The sequence below is a fragment of the Microcebus murinus genome, chromosome 10 (assembly GCF_040939455.1).
Source record: "Microcebus murinus isolate Inina chromosome 10, M.murinus_Inina_mat1.0, whole genome shotgun sequence".
In the NCBI taxonomy this organism is placed as follows: domain Eukaryota; kingdom Metazoa; phylum Chordata; class Mammalia; order Primates; family Cheirogaleidae; genus Microcebus; species Microcebus murinus.
This window is the reverse complement of record NC_134113.1, coordinates 39544312-39567188: the sequence shown is the minus strand read 5'-3', so window position 1 is coordinate 39567188 and position 22877 is coordinate 39544312. Positions and strand designations below refer to the sequence as shown.

At 37.2% G+C, this 22877-nt stretch overlaps 1 non-coding gene across 1 annotated transcript; it reads right to left on the bottom strand.

The window, feature by feature from the left end:
* Positions 1 to 1675: 1675 nt before the first annotated feature.
* Positions 1676 to 1776, bottom strand: LOC142873644 (small nucleolar RNA U13). Its single transcript, XR_012921632.1, has one exon. It is a non-coding gene; the product is annotated as a small nucleolar RNA U13 (small nucleolar RNA).
* Between the last annotated feature and the right edge of the window lie 21101 nt (positions 1777 to 22877).

The following is a 22877-nucleotide window of genomic DNA, read 5'->3' as shown; positions in this document are numbered from 1 at the left end:
TGGCTGTCGACTATTAAGTAATATACTGTTTTTCTTTATTTTTACTAATTCTATATACTCCTGCAATGAAATGGTAAAGGATACTTGTGATAATTGCTGGACTTATATATTTGTTTATAAACATCAAAGTGCTATTTCTTAGGTACTATGTTTCCATATATCTAGAAACTTAATCATCACTGCAATCATTTGATATTCTTTAAAGAGATATGGAAAATAAGATAGAATTATTTCTTTATTTTCTCTTTAATTTGACCTCATTCTAAACTCCTAGTGCCATAACAGTCTCTTTTGACTGTAATTCAGATTTAAACAATGGGCCAATATACTTCGATGTCTAAGAATATAACATAAGAGCCTGTTATAAGTTGGCAATAAACTCTTCTTCGTATAAAGATGCTCAAGAAAAAGTACCTCTTAATCAGTAAAAGTTCACTTCCAGTGAGAGATGACAAAGGAGCAGAAATGGCAAGTACTACCTTGTCTTAGAAAAAAAGCTACTGCTCTTTTAAATTTTAGGAATGGAATTTACCAAAAGTTGTCTTTAATCCAAATCACCATCTTGATTTCAGCTTGTGGTGGTAATTTTATATAACCTTTAACCCTTATCATCTTCAGACCATGATATACAAGAGGACTGATAAATAATGGTACAGATCTTTGTTTTTCATTTTTCTAGGCTTACAGAATCAGAAGTTAAACTTACCCATTTTGTGATCCAATCAATTTTCTTTGGTTTAACACCAAGACTAATGCATCCCTTTTTAGGCTTTTCCAGCTTATCTGAACTTAGAGTTTTAGTCATTCATGTAAAGCCTTTCATGCTGGTTTTATATTTGAAAATAGGTCCCAGCTGCTCTGCTTTCTTAATCCTTCCTAGAAAGGCATATGTGACAGCGTCTCCCCCAGGGAGACTGCAGCTTGAAGGCTTTCTTTCCTAGGTAGGGAAAGTGCAAAGCCAGACTCTATTCATTGCTTACTTCCCCAGCTGGCTAATTAGATCAATATATGTTTTATATTTTGATGAATAGACAGGCATGTATGAATTGTGTGTGTGTGTGTGTGTGTGTGTATATATATATATATATATATATATATATACACAGAGAAAGATATTATGGGAAATGTTATTCAGTTGATATTTTTGAAACTTCTGTCAGCTTCTAGCATGTAGTAAGGGTTCAATAAATGCTCAATGAATAAATAAATATGTGAAGAGATAAAAGTATCAAGTAGCCAGTACAGGGAATTTTCTGAATAAGTTTAAATATTTCACCATATTATATTTTTAAAATAAGATTGAAAGCTAAGTATTTGATTTGCATATTTTTAACATCGAATCGAAGGTCTAAACACTATGGGCTTGTTCTCTACCTTCTTATAAATTATATAACCTTACTTTTGAACCTGCTTCCTAAGAATTTTTAAATTATTTTCTCTTACCTATATGTGACATTATTAAATCATTCACTTTTACATTTCGAAATTTTTAAACCAAAGAATTCACAGGACAAAGTTTTAATTTGTATACACATTTACACATGTATTATAGCATTTTGTTCCTGAGTAAAGTTATAACAACAGACTCTATTTTTGTATTATAGATTATGTCAGTGATATATAACAATAGGCACTTTATACTCAGAGTAGATACTTACAGTCTTTTTTTTTCTCATGTCAAACAGGTAATGTGCCATGGTCATAATAAGGTTTGAAGGACGTACATCTCACACATGAATGTGAAAACTCAATCATGCTTATGAACCACAAAAGAATCTACTTATATTATTATATACTTATTTCTTATGTTGAATAGTAAATTCAAATTCTGTTCTTAAAGCTTAAAGGTAAAATTGGAGCTGGCCAAAACTAATAAAATATCGTGAATGAAATTTATCAAAATGTAGATAAAGTAAGCATCTTGAAGCTTTAAATCTACTTCTGAAACAATGACAAGCAGGCATTTTGCCAGTGCTAATTTGTCTTACTCTATTGATTCAAGCTTTATTGGACATTCTATTGTCTTTTCTAGGGAGGGCATAAGTGGAATACAGAATAGTGAAGCCCTATTGAGGATAATGTTATAGTCGTGAATCACATCACATACTACCTGCACTGCTTAGACAATGCAGAACCTAAAGCATCTTTTCAAAATACCTCAGTAAAAAATATCTCTCCCTATATACAGAAATTGAAACTTGTTTTGTATAATTGTTTCTTGGTACAATTACAATAGAAAATTTTCAAATGTTCTACTTTAAATATAGTCCTGCATCAATGAAAAAATGTTTCCCAAGTCAACATAATCTTAAAACTTAGTCAATCTTTCTCTTACTGTCTTGAATGAATAAAAGATCATTCTTCTTATTACTACTTATTGCTGCTTGTCTGTCTCTAATTGCACACCCTCTTTAAGCACATTATTGTGTAAGGATAAAAAAAGAGAGTCTATTGCATCTGTGCAGTAAAAGCATCAGAATATTATACGTTCAAGGGAGAGGAAGAAATTTTTGAAGACAAATGGAATGGTGATCTCATTTTTCATCCTTATTATAGGCTAACCATAACAGTCATGGTGTGTCTCTGACTGCCTGAGCAACTGATTTACATTTCTCCTTTACTACACTTCTTGCCTTGGTTGAATGACATAAAGGGTATTTGTCCAATTCATTGCTCTCAGGAGAGTTAGCTTTCTATTTTCTCTGCAGTTTGAAATACCAAATCTTGCTTTTATACATTAGTATCATCTACTAGGTGTCAATACAAAGGCTTTAAATGTAGTGCTTTGCAGAAGAGTGTTTTATTTACGTGGTTTCTGGAGTTTAGAAGAGGGTAACCCTATGTACCCTGTTCAAAAATTTACAATTGTTGCTTAATACAGCTATTGATCACAGTTTTATTTTAGTAAACCTTAGACAAGAAGGGAAAATAAGCTGACTTCTTGATGTCTAACTTCTTTGTGTTTTAAAAATGGCTTAAATGAGTGAGGTCTGTTGGTTAGTACAACAGAGTGAATAGAACAGCAGGATGGCAGAAGAGCTGGAGAATGTGTTTTCATAGTATCTCAGTGGGGTTGAAAATAGGTACCATTCCTTCATTAAAAAAGACAATAGGAGATCCTAAATAAAGTTCATGATATTCACTTAGAGGTATCTATTATTATTCTTTAATAACTTAAAATGTAAATAAATTTTTGTTTTAAATGGATCACCAAGCAAGTGAAAAAAATGTTAAAGCTGCTCCCCTTTCTTTCATTATTAGGATTAAGAGATGAGCTGCTGCTCTTATTGCTGAATGTGCCATTTTACCTAAAAAGCAGCCTTGCTTGGGTTTTTATCTGGCTCATTAGGTCTCCCTCTTACTAATGGAAGATGCTCTCTTGTGGTACACAGGGTAAACTGTAAACCTAAAAAACCCTAATCTGTTAAACAATGTAAACTGTAGTTTTATCTTTAAAGCATAGGACAACTTTGACTAATCTATTTTTGCTAGGCAGTACATACAGGCTAAAACTAGGGACAGCCAGTACTATGGCTAAATACTGAAAAGGGGTGGACAGGAAGGGAAGAGCAAACTGAAAATTTACTAATTTACTGTATCATTGAAAAAGACAGATTTTAGCATCCCACAATGTTAGAACCAGGTCACTGGTTCTATTGACTTATAGAAGTAAGCCTTGTTGCTGGGGGGATTGAGGAGCATCTACTCAAATGTGAGAGTTGGCTATTGGAGGTTGGGGGATGCAGGGCACTGCCCGCTTCTCAGCTCCATCTCATTCCTGATAGGCAGCAAAGTGGGACCAGTGCTACCAGTCTTCAAGGGAAGCCATAAATCCAGATTTTAATGTGAGAGTTCCCCATTTAAAACTATTGACAACTACATAATTCAAAGTGTTTGAAACATAAGGCCATGTAATATATGTCCGTGGGTATCTAGCTTGTAACCTTTGGGTTAAGACACATGACATAGTCCACACAATTATACTTTAACAACTATAAAAATGAAAAAAAAGTTTTAAAAAATCATAATTCAAAGAATAGTTGTTGAGTACTTGCTGTGAGTGACTTGCAGTTTTATTTGACGCTATAGTAGATATGGAATAAATAATTTCAGCCATGTCTTCTAAGACTGTGGTGCCCAAGCTCTGTGCCACCGACTGGTCTGTGGCCTGTCAAGAACCGGCCACACAGCAGGAAGCGAGCGGTGGGCAAGCAATCAAAGCTTCATCTGTATTTACAGCTGCTCCCCATCACTTTCATCATTGCCTGAGCTCCGCCTCCTGTCAGATCAGCAGCGACATTAGATTCTCATAGGAGTGTGAGCCCCATTGTAAACTGCACATATGAGGGATCTAGACTGTGAACTCCTTATGAGAATCTAATGGTCTGCAGAAGTTCTTTCCAGATACCACATCCAAACAGTGTTCAGAGGAGGAAAGGGACTGTTTCTTCCTGTGTCTCTGTCATATGAGTAAGGAAACTTCTCAAGGAAGCTCTCTAACATATTTTGCCTCAAGTTTCACTGGTGAGGGTGGAATCACAGATCAATTCTTAAACTAATCATTGGTGAATAGAATGGGATTATCATAATAGACTTAAGCCAGTATTTCTCAAGAGGGAAGTAGTGGTGCTTCAGGTGGCATTCAAATCTTTGTTTTATGAGACTGTTCCATGCATCTCAGATATGTATCATTCTGGGACCCTTAGTGGAAAATACCAGTAATGGCTCTCAGTAACTAGGAAAATTCAAAACTTCCCCACTCAATATTTCCCAAGAAGCTCTGGTGAAGATGGAGCATGCCTTATTTAGACTACTGGCTCCAATTAGTCATTGTAAAGGAATGAATTGAGGGAATTAACCACAAAGACTGTGACACTCTTCCCCTCATGTTTCCCCATTCTGGCATCATTTTCTTTGTTACATAAGCCAGAAAGTCAAGTGGTATCCTATACACATACCTCTTCTTCACTTACAACATTTAATAGTGACCAAGTCTGCTAAGATATACCTTAATTCTCTCCATCTGTCTTAATCTCCTTTGTCATCACCATAACCTAGGCCACCATCATCTCTTACTCAATCATTATAGTTTCCTAACTGGCCCCTATACTTATATTCTTGTCTCTTGTGCTCCCAGTAGCAGCAAATATGATCTTAAAATATATTCCACATATATAACTCCATTAAAAATTATTTAGTGAATTCTCATTGAACTTAATAATTATTTGTTTACTTTTGTCCCCTTTCACTTGAGCTCCATGAGCACAGTCATGTCTTTATGATAGATTGGGTTATTTTCCCAAATACTTTCCTTCCTCCTTGCATAAGGATTATACATCTGTATCTTTTCATATGAACTTTTGTGCCTACTAGTAGGCACGTTTTATTTCCCCATTGTGCTCATGTTGGGCTTGACCAATGGGAAATGGTAGAGATGACTGTTTCCAGACCAGGCCGTGAGTGACACTGTGTTTTCACTGGTCCCTCTTGCAGTCCTCTGTGTGAAGATTGTGCTATGGGTAGCTTCTGGTCTCAGAATGAAAACACTTGATACAAACCAGAATTCAACACAACCTGGACTCAGGCCCAGTTGTACCTCAGCTGAACTCCTAGCAATCTACAAACCTGTGAACCAGAAAAAATAAATATGTGCTCTTTTAAGTTGTTGAGATTTTGAATTTTGTTTATACACAATTATTGTAGCAATAGTTGACTGATTATAATTAATAATGGTTAGCAATAGTTGAATAATCTTATTTAGAGTTTCAGGATACTGCTCTGGCACACAGAGGTATTAAATATTTATTGAATAAATAAAGATATATGTGGTCAAATCAATTTTATAATAGGTGACATTTGAACTTATTTGAATTGTTTCTTCCTATTTGCTCTTGAATTAGGCCATGCCAGATTTCTCTAAAACTGTTATTGTTGATCATATTGGTCTTTTAGAAAATGGACTCTAAGATTCTCTTGAATTAAAGTTTACATTTTCAGGCCCATTATCCCAGTGTCAATCAAATAAGGGGTGTAGCTTTCCTAGGGCTGTATGAAAGTCTGTGAATTGGGTGGTTCTACATAAAACTATTCCCTCTTGGAGTTCTACCACTTAGTGTGCCTGTTTCCTAGCACAAACTGTATACCTCAGTGCTGACTTTGGTAGAGACTTCTATCCTTTGGCTTTAAAGATGGTGGAATGAAGACCACATATACATTCAATCCACAAACATGTTGTTAAGGGTGTAATAAGTACAAACTATGTGCCGATGTCTGGGTAGGATGTTCAATGGGGAATGATATGAAACTCTGACTCTGCCCTCAGAGAGCTTACAAATCTCATGAATGATGAGACCAATACCAATATGCAAAGCCAGGCAGTTTACTTGCAGAACAAAATAATCTTTTTTCACTTGGGTGAAGCTTTTTAATTTGTATAATTCTCATCACACCAATGCTAATGACTTTGTTTAACAGGGCCCACTGTGCTGATGGCTGTCTTGTAGACAGTATCCAAGGGATTTCCCTATTTAATGTTTACAGTGATGGTTGCAGATGGAGTTCCCTGTTTAAATGAGGCTGCTGGGAATTTTGTTCAAATGGCTCCATTCAGGCATACTTATTTTCTAATTGAAGGATCAAGGGAAACTTAGCCTAGAGGACAGAAGACAGAGGGGGCATGCCATCAAGTATTTTAAAGCAAGTCATATGGAGGAGGGCTTGAACAAGAGGTAAGGATGGATACCAGGCTGAGTGTTAAGTTGTGTTCATCATAGAACTCAGCATTTTCCCAGATGCCTGGAAGACTTTATGGAGGGAGGAGGGGAGGGTACTGTTTAATGTTCCTTTATAAGAGTATAATCATGGTTTTCACTCCTCTCTGCCCTTGGTTTGAAGTACACTAATGTTCTGAGTCTATCCCCAGAGCCCTGGACTTTCTTACCCTCTGACAGGTAGAACAGCAGCTTTGATGTACATCCCCCTTCCTCCCTGTTAGGTGTTGCTGGGGAGTAGCATATTGAGGACTGAAAGATGTTGGGTCATGCTGGAAGGGGTGACCAGAAAAGCAGTGTGAGGGACAGAGCAAAAGGCAGCCTGGGTGAATCACCTTTTCTAAACTAGGGTATAGGAATGAGCCTCTATCTGGGCTGGCCTCAGCAGGGCCATTGCAGCATTGTGTTCATAGCGGTCCTTTCTTTTGCTCATGCCTGCATACCTCCCATACTCCAGATGGCTCTCAGAACTGGTCTCAGGTTATCTGCTGCCTCTCAGACCCATAGCACCACCATCACTTCTTCCTCCCATCTTCTTACTCAGGTACCACCCTGCCACTTCTGATCAGCCCTTACTCTTAAGTGACATTCATCCCATTCCTCTTTTCTAACAATTGATCCAATTATTTATCAGAAAAGGCACAGACATTAGAAACCACACAGATGTTTATTTACCCTTCCTTTGTTGAGAGGATCTCTTATAGGTTTCTCGGGGTTGTAAGAAATTTCTGACACTTTATTACTAAGCAGAGAAAACAAAATACAAGTCTTTATCTGGAACTCTGGGTTCCACTACATGAGAAGTTCAGGTGCTTTGGGTGAAGAAGTCATCCCCAGACAAGATAATTGAGTTATTGACATTTTCTTAAGGGCAGCAGGATATGGCTGGGGAGAATTACATGGGAGACTTAACAAGATAACTTCTAAGGTCTGTAATTTAATGAATTATCTCAGAATGTCCCATGGATTGTTCTGTGGCTAAACATCTGCAGATTTACACTCCTCATACTCAACCCTTTAGGATGGAAAACACACACACACACAAACACACACACACACACACACACACACACACACACACACACACACACACACAGCATAAGCAAAAACTACTGGAGGTATCCTATTATCATCTTTGTTGTCCATGGAGAGCATGAAGTATCAACCTCTTTGGTGCCAGAGGATTCTACATGAGGGCAGAAGGTACTGTGATCTTTGACAGAGGTAAGTGGCAGACCTTCAGAACAGACATCAGATACTGACAGCCTGGCACTGACACTAGTGGGCAGTTGCAGAGGTAGCCATGGCTCTGTTGCCTCCCAGCAGTGGTGTCACCTTTAGTGTGGACACTAAACATGGCTGCTGCTTTGGGGTAGTAATAAGGAACATAATCATAGTCAACTGAAGCATGAAAGGAAGAAAATGACATGTGCCACATAGTTGCAAAGAGGACTGGTTTATGGAACCTGTGTGATATCTACCTGGAGATTCCCAGGACCTCCTGAGAGGAATTTGAGGGTTCTAGAGTTCCAGCAGGATGCAGTTAGAGTCACATAAAAATTGATTTGGAAACAGTTTAGTGTGGCTTAGGATATATGAATTACAGATTTACTCTGTTTAAATGACAGAGTTAGTGTCAGTGGGTGGATGAGAAAAATATTCTGATGATTAAGTCTATCCTGGTATGAAAAAGGGCTTCCTCAAAAACAGTTTCTTTTATTCTTGCATTTATTTTCTTTTGGATTAGTGAAGAGGTGAAGAGAATTGGATTAATCATAATCCTTGGTTCATGATACCCATATCAGTATTCTAGAGCATAGCTCTAATTAATTAATTAAACATAAACAAGATCTCAGATTGTAGTTACTCCAGGTCCCAGAAGTAGATGTTTGACAAAAGTTTCTTTTTTATCACAGAAATGGTTTAAATAAAAGATAGCTGACTACTCTCAGGGATATTATAGAGAGTGGGTTCTTGAAAGTGGGACACTAAACAAGACAATCTCTAAGAGATTTCTGTTAAAATTTCAGATTTTCTGGGTGACATTTAGTCATGTGGATGGAAGAAATGCTACTTTTCAACTACAACAGATATATTTCTCATGAGAATATCTATAATATAAATTGGCAATGGCCAATTTGTTTGAAAGGACCATTGTGAATGTTAATTTACCCCCAGAAACATAGGTATGTGCTGTATAAGTAAATAGAGTGTAAAATCATACTATTTGGGTTTTTCATGATAGACAAAATTTTATTCTCCATAAAAGTGACTTGTCTAATTTTGAAAGGAATTTTAGGTTAGATTTTCTCCATGCTATATTCAGTAGACTCATCTCTTCCGAATAGTAAAAAAATGGAAACATTCTTCTGATACCTTAATATCTGTAATATGGTATATCAGTTACCTATTGCTATTTTTAAAACCACCCCAAAACATATTCACGTAAGACATGAACTATTTATTCAGCTCATATGTCTGAGAGTTTATTGGGAGGCTCTGCAAATACAGGCCATACTTAGCTCTTCTTAGCTGGGCTGGGTCATGGGACTGTGATCAGTTGCCCAATTGACTCTGGGCTGGTTGGCCCAGGATAGCCTTTTTTGGGACAGCTCCTTCCTGCTTCACGGGCTCTGTCATGGTTTCCAAGAGGGCCTATTGAGGCTGAGGTCAGAACTGTCACGTTATTGGTCAGAGGAAGCCACAAGCTCAGCCTGGATTCTAAGGGTGAAGAAATGTATGCCTTAATGGGAGAAGCTGCAAATTCATATTGGAAAGAAACATGGATACAGGGAAGGAAAAAAACTGGCCATTTTTGCAATTTACTATAGCATTTTATGGACTCTCCAGTGCTCTCATACACAGTATCCTTTATGATCCTTCCAAATAACTCAGTGAGGTAGGTAGTACAGGTATTATCATTACCTTTTTATACAGGAACAAACTAGACCAGTGAGATAGACTTTCAGTGGATCCCACATTCTGCAAGTGGCATGAGCGCAAATGTATGCTGAAAAGATACAAGTGAAAAGAGATGAGCCTTATTTAAATAACTTTCCGGAATTGGGGCAATTGAACATTCAATATTTTTCTAAATACTGTCTAACTTTCAATATTAATATAAGGGTATATATCCAAATAAAGGAGCTTCTGGAAGTCCAGTTAGTGTGAGAATATTGAGACTTCTTTCAAGATCGTTTGACCAATCCACTTTATTTCTAACTGTAATGTTTTTCTTTACAATCTCCTCTCTTGAGCTTTCTGAACAAAACACTTGAAAAAAAGCTACTCACTAGATTGTTCCTAAGCTCTGTCATTCTGCTAAAAATTGGTAGCGAAGTTATAGTGGAGACAAAAGGTAAGAAAACCTCCATGTCTTTTATTTTCCTTAGAAGCAGCTAAATTCTACTCATAGATACTTTACAGTTCGCTTTCATCTTTAAAAAATAAACTCTCCAAACAACTCTCAAGGTCCATATTCCATGCCACATGATTTTACAAAAATATATTTTCAAGAAATTGAAACCTAAATTCTTATTTCTAGATTCTTGATACTTTCTTAGTTATCAAGAGACACAGGAATGGCCTAAACTGGCCCAGGTTTTGAACTCACGAACTGAAATTTTAGCTTTAGGAATTTACTCCTTTTTGAGTAATTAAATAATATAAATGTGAAATTCTTTAATACACTTTCTGATGCATATAAAAACTCTTCAGCTGTGAAGCAGATGATTCTGAGAAAGTTAATTTCTTAAAACATTTTTAATATATACATTCTCTCATTAACCACTACATTTGAGGCATGATATTGAGATATCACATTTAATTTTCATAATGCACCCCATCGCCCCAGGTAGAGTGCAATGACTTCATTATAGCTCACTGCAACCTCAAACTCATGGTCTCAAAGCAATCCTCTTGCTTCAGCCTTCTGAGTAGCTAGGACTACAGGGACCTGCCACAATGGCAGGCTAATTTTTTCTATTTTTGGTAGAGATAGGGTCTCACTCTTGCTTAGGGTGGTCTTGAACACTTAACCTCAAGTTATCCTCCTGCCTTGGCCTCTCAGAGTGCTAGGATTACAGGTATGAGCCATCTTGTCTAGCCTAACAATGCTTTTTTGAAGAATGTTCAACCTTAATTTTATGAAAAAAAAAATTGGACTTAGAAAGAATACATACATATTAGGGTGAGCTAGGAAATGATATGGGCTAGACTCAAATTCTGATTTCCTTGAATTCCATTTTCTTTTCTTTATACCACAATCTACAACCAAGAGAAGACAAGATCTTCTGGACTGAAATACAGATTGGATGTTTGGAGAAAGTAAAGACATGAAAAAGAAAAGATACACATTTGGACATATATTTTTATTTCTCTTGGAAAAATAATTGAGCAATGGAGTAGGTATATATATTTTTGTTTTTGTTAATTTTTTTTATTCTTTATTTTTTCCTGGCTGAGTGAGGGTATATATTTTTAACATTGTAAGAAACTGCTAAACTATTTTCCAAAACAGTTGTAACATTTTATACCCCTATCAGAAATATATGAGAGTTCCAGTTGCTCAGCAAATGTTGGTGTTGTCAGTATTTTTTATTTTAGTTATTTTAGTATGTACCTGTTTGATTTTATTTTGCACTTCTGTAATGTCTAATGGTATTGAACAAAATTCTGTTTCTTACTGCTATTCTCATATCATATTTGTGAGTTGTCTATTTAAGTCTTTTGCCCATTTTTATTTGGTTTGTTTTTCTTATTGTAGGAGTTTCTAATATATTCTAGATACATATACTGAGATTGAAGAGTCAAAATCACAACTTTCAGTGGTTAGCCTTATGAGAGACATGAAAAGCTGAATCCTACTTTGGAAGAGCCTTGCTTATATTACATAATATAAAGCAGGCGTCCTCAAACTACGGCCTGCGGGCCACATGGGGGTGTTTTTGCCCATTTGTTTTTTTTTATTTCAAAATAAGATATGTGCAATGTGCATAGGAATTTCTTCATAGTTTTTTAAAAACTATAGTCTGGCCCTCCAACAGTCTGAAGGACAGTGAATTGGCCCCCTGTTTAAAAAGTTTGAGGACCCCTGAATAAAGCATATAAAATTTTCTATATGCTTTTCTGTTTTTCCTCTACAATTAGAGCTGCCTCTTTTATACTTCCTGTATATACCAACTATTCAATCCTTTATAGAATTTTTTTTAGTAAGGGACTCTAAGTCATTTACCTTTATTGTCATTTTTGTCATATTTTCTCCACCTGTGTATGTGGTGTTTTTTTGCCTGTTTTTAAAAACAAACTATGATTTTTTTTGGTGGATGAGCTGTATTTAGTTATTTTCTACAATTATTTGGATTCCTGTTTATGATTTGGAAGATGTATAGACTGTTTTTAGTTCAAAGTTGGTTATAATAAATTTACAGAAAAGTACCTTTAAATGTATGTTAAACGAGGAAATGAAATAATGGAAGAATATTTTTTACTTACCTATGTGAAAACGTGGAGATTGGTGCTTTTATTTCTTCCTTCTCAATCATTGTCAGTTTAAGTTGGTGTTATAAACCTAGACTCTTGCTTTCTGTCTTTCCTTTTAAATGTAAATGATTCTTTTTATTTTTTTTTTAAAATGTATCTGGTGATCAGCTTTGTGTGCACATCTGAAATAGTTACTGGCGTTTAAGTGCATGACTTATATAACCAATTTTAATGTCGTAGCCAATTGTTTTCTATAACAATTTTCTCAACTGTAATCCTTGCTCTCTCCCACCATCTCCCCCACCCCATTGTTTTGCACTCCCCTGAAATAAATTTTTTCTGGAAGGGTATCTAGGTGACTGGGATATTTTCAGAGTCCTTCCATATCTGAGATTGTCTCTTTATTGCCTTCACACAGTAATTAAAATGTTTCCAGGTATTGAATTCTGGCACCATTACCTTTTAGTTTATAATAGTAAAGATGCTATTATATCGTGTTCTATGATTGTCTTATTGAAAGAAAACCATATGCAACTTGATTTTATTCCACTTTAGGCCATCTGACTCTTCTTTATTTTCTAAGTATGATTCTCTTAATTATGTTTGCCTAGGACATGAAGCACATTGTGAATTTTCAGACTAAGGCATTTTTTTCCTTTTTTAACTTTTATTTTTATTGATGTCTAATTTACATGGAGTGAAATGCAAAAATCTGTTGATGAACATTTGGGTTGTTTCCAGTTTGGGGCTATTATGAAACAAACTGTTATGAAAATTCTTATACAAGTCTTTTTGTGGACATACATTTTTATTTCTCTTGGAAAAATACTTAGGCAATGGAGTGGGCATATTTCTAACATTGTAAGAAACTTCTAACTATTTTCCAAAACAGTTGTAATATTTTACACCCCTACCAGAAATAAATGAGAGTTCCAATTGCTCTATTTTATCAGCAACTTTTGGTGTCTTCAGTATTTTTTATTTTAGTTATTCTAGTATATAGTATGTACCTGTTTGATTTTATTTTGCATTTCCCTACTGTCTAATGGTATTGAACAAAATTCTGTTTCTTATTGCTATTTGTATATCATATTTATGAGTTGCCTATTTAAGTCTTTTATCTATTTTTATTAGATTGTGTTTTTCTTATTGAATTATAGGAGTTCCTAATATATTCTAGTTATACATATTTTGTTATATATAAGGATTGTGAATAATTTCTCTCAGTCTGTGGCTTACCTATTCATTTACTTAATGGGGTTTTTTCATGAGCAGTAGTTATAAATTTTGAGAAAGGCTAATTTTTCATTTTTTAAAATTTTATGGTTAATGCTTTGTTAAAAAAAAACTTGCTTACCTGGAACTCGTGGAAATATTCATCTATGTTTTCTTGTAGAAACTTTATAATTTTTGCTTATAAATTTGGGCCTGTTATCCTTAATTATTATTTTTATATGAATATCCTGTTATTTCAGCTCTATTTGTTGAATATGCTTTTCTTTCTTCCATTGAATTGATTTTTTTTTTTTTTTTTTTGCCTTTGTCAGAAGTCTTTTGAACGTATAAGGGTGAGTTCATTCTGGAGTTTTCATTCTGTCCCAGTGCATTATTTTTCAGTCCTTACATCAATACCAAACTATTTTGAATATTGTAGCTTTCTAGGAAGTTGTCCAGCTGTAGTCAGATAGTGTTAATAGTTAACATTGTCTGGATTTTATTTTAGGTCCTTAGCCTGTTTGTATAAATATTAGAAATAGCTTGTCAATTGCCACAGAGAAGTTGGGCCTTTCTCAGGTTAGCAAATTTTCCCTTTATCATTACTTTGAACACACAGATTATTTTTCTGTCTGTGACTCCTATTAATCAGAGGTTGAAATACCAGGATATCTCTCTCTCTTTCTTTCTCTCTCTTCCCTATATTTTCTTTCATAGTTTAAATTATTTAGGGTTTTCATAAGAGCGCTGGGTGACTTTCTCAAATTTATTTTGTCATTTACAGATTTGATTTTTCTGTGTTTTTAACTACCTCGATGGTGGCTTTAATTTTTTTTTCCAACTAATTCTTAAACTTAGATTTGTCCCTCTTACTATACTGTCAATTCAGTGGTCCCTTGAGTTATGCTAATACATGGATTAGATATTTCCTAAAGGTTATTTGATTCTGGTAGCAAATTAATATCAGAAGCAGCTGTGTTCTTCTTCAAAAGAAGGAAGGTGTCAGGGCTATTTTGTTTTTTTCTTTTTAACCTAGCATTGTGCCTGACCTATGGTAAATATTCAGAGTTTCTGTTGAGTCAAAGGATAAATGTAATTTTTCTAAGTGCTTCCCTTTATTTATACTTCCCAAATTTTTAGGTCTCATGATTTTTCAGTTTTATTTTACTTCCAGAAGGTTGCCTATGCTTGCCAACATATGTAGGAGTTGAGTGGGTTCTCCTAGAAATTGGTATGCATCTTGTTCTCCCCAAATGTTTCACAGAGGTCCTTCAAATTTAGACAGAAGGACATATGGAAGAAGTGAACAACCAATTCAACAAAAATCTCATAGTAAATTACCAATATGAGAGGATTAGGGAGGGAGCTGATGTGGGTTATTGTGGCAGGGAGATATGTCTCCGCACTACGTTGTAGAGTAATTGTCTCCCATATTCCATGTCCCTATTTCTTGTGTGAATTGGTTCTGCCTGTGCTAGAAGAAAACCATGGAGCCTTCTAGGGTTGGCTGCCAGGTCCTGTGCTATCTGTCTAGAAAGATAAAAAGAGGAAATCTACCCGTAGTCATCTGTCCTACCCCTATTTCTGGATGCTCTTTCTAGTTAATAAGGGTTGATTGAAGTATCCTCTTACTTATTACCTAATATTTTGATCCCCACAGGTCCTTTTCATCCTTTTTTATTTCTGGTCTGGAAAGTTGGAGATCTCTTCTAGTGTCTAGTGCTAAGGCAGCATGTCCAATTTGAGTATTCCATTGGTCACTTCAGTATGAATTTGGAAGGAAAGCTAGACTAACATGCTCATGGTAGACTTCTTTCCCAGAAGTCACACAGACTGTAAATGCTCTACTCCAGCACAACATATTATTTAATAGCTTTTGAAATAAGCATTCAATTTTCAACCTCCTTTTCACCCCTAGCTGTGCTAGAATAACTGAGAGAAGAGTGTTCCTCTGCCCTAGACCTAAAAATATCATTCTCCTAATGATAGGGCCCATGTTTTCAACCAAGTATTGTCTGATTACATAGCTTGAAATATCCCCTACCAAATGTTTTGTTTTTATTCCATAAACTATATTTTAATTCCAAAAACACAGATACAGAGAAATCAGTGACCTCTGCCACAGAAATGTACATTTAGTGACATTTGTCTGATGTAGTAGGAAAGAAAATACTATACTTTGCTAGGTTTCTTCGGTCAAGAAAGATTGAATGTCAGTACATTGGAGTTCTAGCTGTTTTTCTGCCTTTTTGGCTCTCTTGGTACATATGTGCCTGAGGCAGTAACAGTAGCAGCAGCAAAATAAAATGACGGTACTTTGCATAGAATGAAAATGTCCTGTACAGATTCATCATAGAGAACGGTAGATTAGTTGCCTTGTAAATTTTTTTAGCTAGAAAAGTTTCTGTTTTTATGATGCTATAGAACTGCTCTGCCCATCAGAGGGATTCCTGAGAGCAGATGCACTTCATTATCAGTTTCCAGCACCAACAAATTTAAACAATTAGAACTTAAGCTTGGCAATTTAATCACTTGACAGCTAAAGAAGATTGCATATGGCAAGGAGGCCAATACATCTATTTTATGTGGCAAATGGATAGTCTTATTTGCCATGATTCACTTACCTCCTGTTTTGTGTGAACAGTCTTTGTCAATTGATGGGTGACACAGCTGCTCAGCTAACACCAAACAGGTATTTACTGTTTTACTACAATATTCAGTGGCAATCTTTGTGCTTTGTATATACAAAATTTCATGCAGATAAAATAAAGATCAATCAATAAATATTTATTGAACTCTATAGATTATGTTTGGTGCCTTTCTGGACCCAGTGAGGATATAAAAATGCATACAACAAAATATGGGAAAGTATTTAGGGGAATGTTAGAAGGAATCATTTATATAAGAAATCTGTATAGCTTTATCTGTTCTACTGCATTATAGTAAGTTAAGTTCAAGTGTAAGTTGGAATTCTTTTTATGTGGGAAAAGCCAATAATCTTTGTCTCTGGCCAGCCTTTAAAAAATAGAATTGGACATTTGTGTTTAACAAGTAAATGGAACTGATTTTACTCATGGGCTAGACCTTATTGTTTGACTAGTGAATTGAGCATATCAGGCATTATACTAGATAACTGGTCCCTACACTTAGGTGGATTCTATTTTAGTGAGTGAAACAAGTAAACCAATAATCATAGTGTGATACATGGTTTACTATAGGTCTACAGACCTTTTTCTATGGGCACATCACATAACTTAGTTTAGATTATTAGGAAAGGATCCTCAGAAGCAGTTGAGCTATGTCCTGAAAGTTGAGAAGACTGTGCTCAGGATTTCAGCATTTGCCACCCACTCCTGGATCTCAGGCATTTGAACATACCTAGTTTTTTCTGTCTTAAGAGAAACCACCCAAGTCCTCCCAGGGTCCTCTAAGACCTTCCAGCTGCTGCTTCAGCAGGCTTCTCCACTTCAAAGCCAAATTTGCCCATTTCCCACTGACTCTTCATTTCAGCACAATCTGCTTCCACCCACACCACTTCACTGATTGGCTCTTGTCAAGACCACCAAGGACCTAAAGACTTCAAAGGACAATATTCAGTTTTCACCTTACTTGAACTCTTTTGGTGTATTTTGTCAACTCCTCCTTCTTGATAAACATGCTTTTCCTTGTCATCCATGAAACTAAAATTTCCTGATATTTATGTTACATTTTGCTACTTCCCATTTTCCTTTAGCAATTGCTACTTTTTAATCTTTACGTTCTGAAGCTCCTCATGGTCACATCCTAGGACCCTCTTCTCTTGTCTCACTGGGCAATTTCATTCACTCAAAGAAACTCACATATTATTTGTGTATTTAAGATTGTATCCCAGACTTCTCTTCCCAGTAGTGTGAATTGTGTTGGGTCCCTCACCTTAATCTCCGAGATGGTGGATGGTACTTATGAGTATGAATTAGTCACAGCCTGTTTGCTTGAGTTGGAAGATGCTATGATGACCTAGAGAGTTCTGCTTGTCATTGCTTGATGTTTGTGTGAAAGAGCCAACTTCTTTTGTGGCTGTGGTAGGCTTTGGTCCCCTCAGGTAGAGTACTTGAGTGCCCCATGCTTTAGGAGGGACCATGTAGCTCCCAGGAGTTTGCTTGATCTCTCCCACCACTGAGGTGAGGGGAGGAGCAATGCCTTTCATGGCTAGGTTGAGGAAGCCTGAAAGCTTTGCTCTGCGGAGACTCTGCAGGGTTCAGAAGTTGCTTTTCTGGCCAGTAGGGGGAGCCACTGGTGAGAGAGACGGGACAAGCTCTCCAAACCAGGAAGTTTGTTCACCGGGGATGGGGCCTAAATGCTTGAATGCCAAGGCCCCTGACTGGGATCATTCCATTCTTATTTGGGAGCACAGTGATTTTTGTGGGGAGGGATGGGCACTCTCCCAAATTGCTGCTCCTTGGACACCCACAGAACACTCCCATCAGATCGGTTTATATGTGGTCCCTTAAAGGAAGAGGTGTCGGCCCCTCTGTCTGTGAGGACCTCAGCCTGGAGCATGCACCTACTGGAGAGAAGAGACCACTCGTGAACTTCTTGGCACAAACTTCTCTCCCTGTTGTAATGAGTAGGGGGAGGTGCCACAGCACCAGGTCAGCTGGCACGCCTCGGTGGAGGCATTTGGTTGCCATAGAGCCAGGGGCTAGGCTATTCCTCTGCAAATGCCTCACCTGTATCCAGTATAACGGTTCTCCAGTGGTGGGGATGGGTGAGCTCCCAGATCCTTGTTCCTTAGCACCCCACCACATTCTCCCATCGGATATATCCACATGGGCTTCCTTGCCACCTGAGTCCAGTTCTGAGACTTCTCCTCTGCATCCCCCTTCACCACTGTCATGTCTGGGGGCCACTAAGACCAGCTTGCTTATCTAAGCCACTGGTGTGTGACCCCACTGAACGAAGCTGCCATTTACTAACTTCTCAGCTCAAATTATTCTCGTGGTTGTAATGGGTGGGGAAGGGGCTATGGCTCCTGATCAGCCCGAGCTCAGACTGCTTTCTCAGTTGTAGTAGTTAGGGGAGGTACAGGGGAGGAAGTGTCTGCATGGAAGAAAGCTGGCACTCTGGCCTCTTGTGGCACTCTCCCAGGGAGAGTCCCTCACGGCCTGCCCTAACTCTTGGGACTCACTAGTTCATCCCACTATTCCTTACCTGCCACCATGCCTGTGCTCGTGGAGGGTGGAAAGCCTTCCATGAGCTTAGTGGCCTGTTGTTCACTGAAGGTGTGTAGAGGGGGAAGAGAATCCCCCCTTACCCTTTCACTGGGCTCTGAGGCTCTATGGGTTGATCCTCACTATCCTCTCCTCTTCATCCTCTTCCTTCCCAGCTTTGCAGTTTTTCTGTGTGGGGTCCCCAGTTGTCTCTGTCGTCACTCTCTGTGATCCACACTTGAGCTGCGTCTCTTTTCCCCTCTCCTCAATCCGATATCCAACCTTCCTGCCGGGACAGTCTGACAAGTTATGTCTCTAGTCAGCCTTCTTGGTTCCTCTCTCTCTCACTGCTATGGCCTTATCACCTACACTATTGTCTGGCATATAGACAGTACTCTGTAAATAGTTATTGAAACAAACTGGATTAATTGGCTGTTTTGATATTGTATACATAGGATTTCATTTCTCTTCTGGGCTTAGAGCTCAGTGGGTATTTAGCACTAATGAATTTCTAGCCATTATGGAATGTATGTGATAGAAGAAACCCCAGCATCCAAATATTACAAGCTCTTTATAACACATTATCCATTTGGCTGTGGTTTGCTTAGTCATGTTCAAAGGTCTGTGATTTGTTTCTTTCCTTGTCTCTCAGGCTGCCTTAGGCTGATGTTACAAGAACTTTAAAGCAATCATCTTTGGCAGCTGAGCTCTTGGCTGATCATCTTCATACTATTAAGAGATACTTGTCCTGATAAGCATCAGAACATAGGGAAGAAGTTATCAGCTCTCTTGGCTTCTAATACATAAGGGAGGAAATTGATATGGTTCAAAAAGATGACTCTATGATATGTGTGTCTTTAAAAAAAATTTTTTTTACAGTTTGAACTGTACTTGAAGTGTTCTAGTATTAATAGTTTGGGTAGAAAAAAATTAACAGTGATAGTAATTTTAATGCTCATAATTACTAAGGACTCAATCTTATTTCCTGGGAGCAGTAAACTTCTACACTCTTGAAACAATGCAAAAATAAGGTTTCCTTTTTTTTTTTATTAGCTATAGAACATGAGCCATTGATGGGAAAAGATTCCAGGTTTTTCTTTTTACTCCAAAGAAAGCAGAGATTTAGATACAGAAATCACCCATTATGAAGCACTTTGGGTCAAATCAAGGCTCTAACATACACAGTAATTTATTGCAGTCAGCGGGTTTCATTCTGATGATGTGAGTGTGCTTGCAGTCCCTTAGCATCAGTGCTGTAATGGTTTCTCCACATACCAAAATGTTTAGCAAAGCTGCTTGTTTCTCTACACTTTTATCATATGCACATGGGGATGGTCAACTGTGAGCTGAGCAAATAAAGATTTTCATAACTCAATTGTGTTTGACTTTATTAACTTTAATTTATGAAATAGAGATTTTGTTTAATTGGAAAAAGAGATCTCCTTTTGGAATATTTGTTGAGCGGTATAAATAAAAAGTAACCTCAACTGCAATTTTGCCAGTAACAAAGTATATCATAAATCTAAACACAGCTGTTTTGTTCTTCTATTTAGGCGGTGTGGTATGAACCTCAGAATGAAAACTAGCATGAAAATATTATTTAAATACTACTGAAAGGCCTCATACCACTCTTCCAGCATCATATAAAACTAAGGCCTGACCTTTGCATGCTCATCAGACTCTGCTATGTCTCTTTGTGCAACACTGGGGCTTCCATTTCTGCCAGTGTGGCCCAAGTGGCCAAGCAATCCCCCTGTAATTTCTTTTCACTTCTGTCACTGCTGAGTAGGTATTATATTTGGCCAACAAAGTGACTGAATTTCAAAAAGCTCAAAATGGGAGGCATATGAAGTAATGCTGCTTTTCTCATAGGAAAGCTTCAACAGAATCCAAGATTAAGGATGACTGGCAAGCGATTGGGTAATGTAATTGAAAGTGCTGATGGCCACATTAGCTAGAATGCATTTTTGGCTTTGTAACAAAGTTCAAAATAACAATGGCTTAAAGACAGAAGTTCATTTATTTTGCAAGAATGGTCAACAGGTAAGCAGACCAGGGCTGCAGGCTGCACTTCATTCAGGACTCACACTCCTTCTACACTGTTGCTCTGCTATTCTTAACTTGTAGCTTCCATCTCATGGCCTAAAAGAGCTGCTTTAGCTCCCACCATCGTGTCTGCCTTCTAGCTGAAAGTTAGAGGCAAAGGTGAAGTGGAGAGAATGCTTCTTTCTGTTAATATCATGACACAGAAGTTGTACCCATCATTTCCACTCATATTGCATAAGTCAGAACTTATACGAACCAACCTAGTTGCAGGAAACTTGAGGAAAGAAGTCTGATTGAGTGACCTAACTAAAATCAGGGGTTTTGCCATTAAAGAAAAAGAGAAGAATGTATTTGGGGAGATAACTGCTATTGCTGTAATCACTGCTGATAAAAGCAGGGTATAGAGAAATACTGTGGTATAGGGCTAAGTAGATAATTATCCTTCAGTCTTGGAAACCTGGAAGTGTACAAGATACAGAGACCCATTATGGTTAACTAAAATTTAAAATGTATTTTCTAGATGAGCATCAGTTAGATCACAGAATTGATGAAAAGGTTGGAAAACCAGGCACAGAACTAGGCTCAAGATGCAGCCACAGACATACCCAAATCACACCGCAGAATGCTCTGCTTATAATTGTGCCACTGATGATACCACTCCTGGACTTTTATTTTTTTTTATTTTATTTTATTTTTTTGTAAGGGTTTTCCCTTAGCAAATGCTTTTTTTTTTATTTTTTTTATTTTGGCATATTATGGGGGTACAGATTTTAAGGTTTCAATAAATGCCCATTTCCCCCCTCCCCCCAAAAGTCTGAGTCTCCATCATGACCATCCCCCAGATGGTGCACATCTCACTCATTATGTATGTATATACCCGCCCCCCTCCCCCCTCCCACCTCCCCAATACCCTATTACTGTAGCACCTATGTGTCCACTTAGGTGCTACTCAGTTAATACCAGTTTGCTGGAGAATATATCTGGTGCTTGTTTTTCCATTCTTGGGATACTTCACTTAGTAGTATGGGTTCCAGCTCTAACCAGGAAAATATAAGATGTGCTATATCACCATTGTTTCTTAGAGCTGAATAGTACTCCATGGTATACATATACCACATTTTATTAATTCATTCTTGGATTGATGGGCACTTGGGCTGTTTCCACAGCCTTGCAATTATGAATTGTGCTGCTATAAACATTCGAGTGCAGGTGTCTTTTTTGTAGAGTGTCACTGGATCATTTGGGTAGATGCCCAGCAATGGGATTGCTGGATCAAATGGTAGATTCACTTGTATCGCTTTAAGGTATCTCCATATTGCTTTCCACAGAGGTTGAACTAGTTTGCAGTCCCACCAGCAGTGTAGGAGTGTTCCTCTCTCTCCGCAACCACGCCAACATTTATTGTTTGGAGATTTTTTGATAAAGGCCATTCTCACTGGGGTTAAGTGATATCTCAGGACTTTTAGATTCTTGATTCTGTTGCAAGCATTATCACTGTAAACTAGATGCTACCAAAGCTGGAAACTATAAACTGTCTCTCCTTTGACTCCTCATGCCAGACTCAAAATCCTAGGTAGCACACCAGGTTTGCTGAGCTTAGCACATGAGTCTGCACCCTGGTTGCCAGGGGGCTAGGAATACAAGTATTTGGCCTTCTAGACATTGGCAATTCTGTCTCCCACAGAAACTGACTCACACAGTTATGGATACAAAGCAAAGAAAGGGGTTCATTTTCTGAGAAGCCGTTTTGAAAAATGCCAAAATGTGCATTATATAATGATGAACATATTTTTCAAATCGGGCAAAAATAGCAAAGATCCTTAAGTATATGGTGTCAGAGTTAGGAAAACCTAGGTTCTAGTCATTGCTCTATAAAATGGTGGTATTAATAATGCCTGCCTATTTCTTAGGGTTTTGTCGATAGCATGTGTAAAGTTGTTGAGGAATAGATTTAGGAAAATAATAAATTGAGGAAAAAGGGGATATATATATATATATATATATATATACACATACATACACACACACACTTCTAAATATAGTTTAAGATTTTTAAATACTTTCTTCTTATCTATGCAATCTTAATATCATTCATTCATCTAGTATCATTAACTGATTAGCAATTATTTCAATTTAGCCAGCCAATAAATATATACTGATTGTTTCATGAAAATCC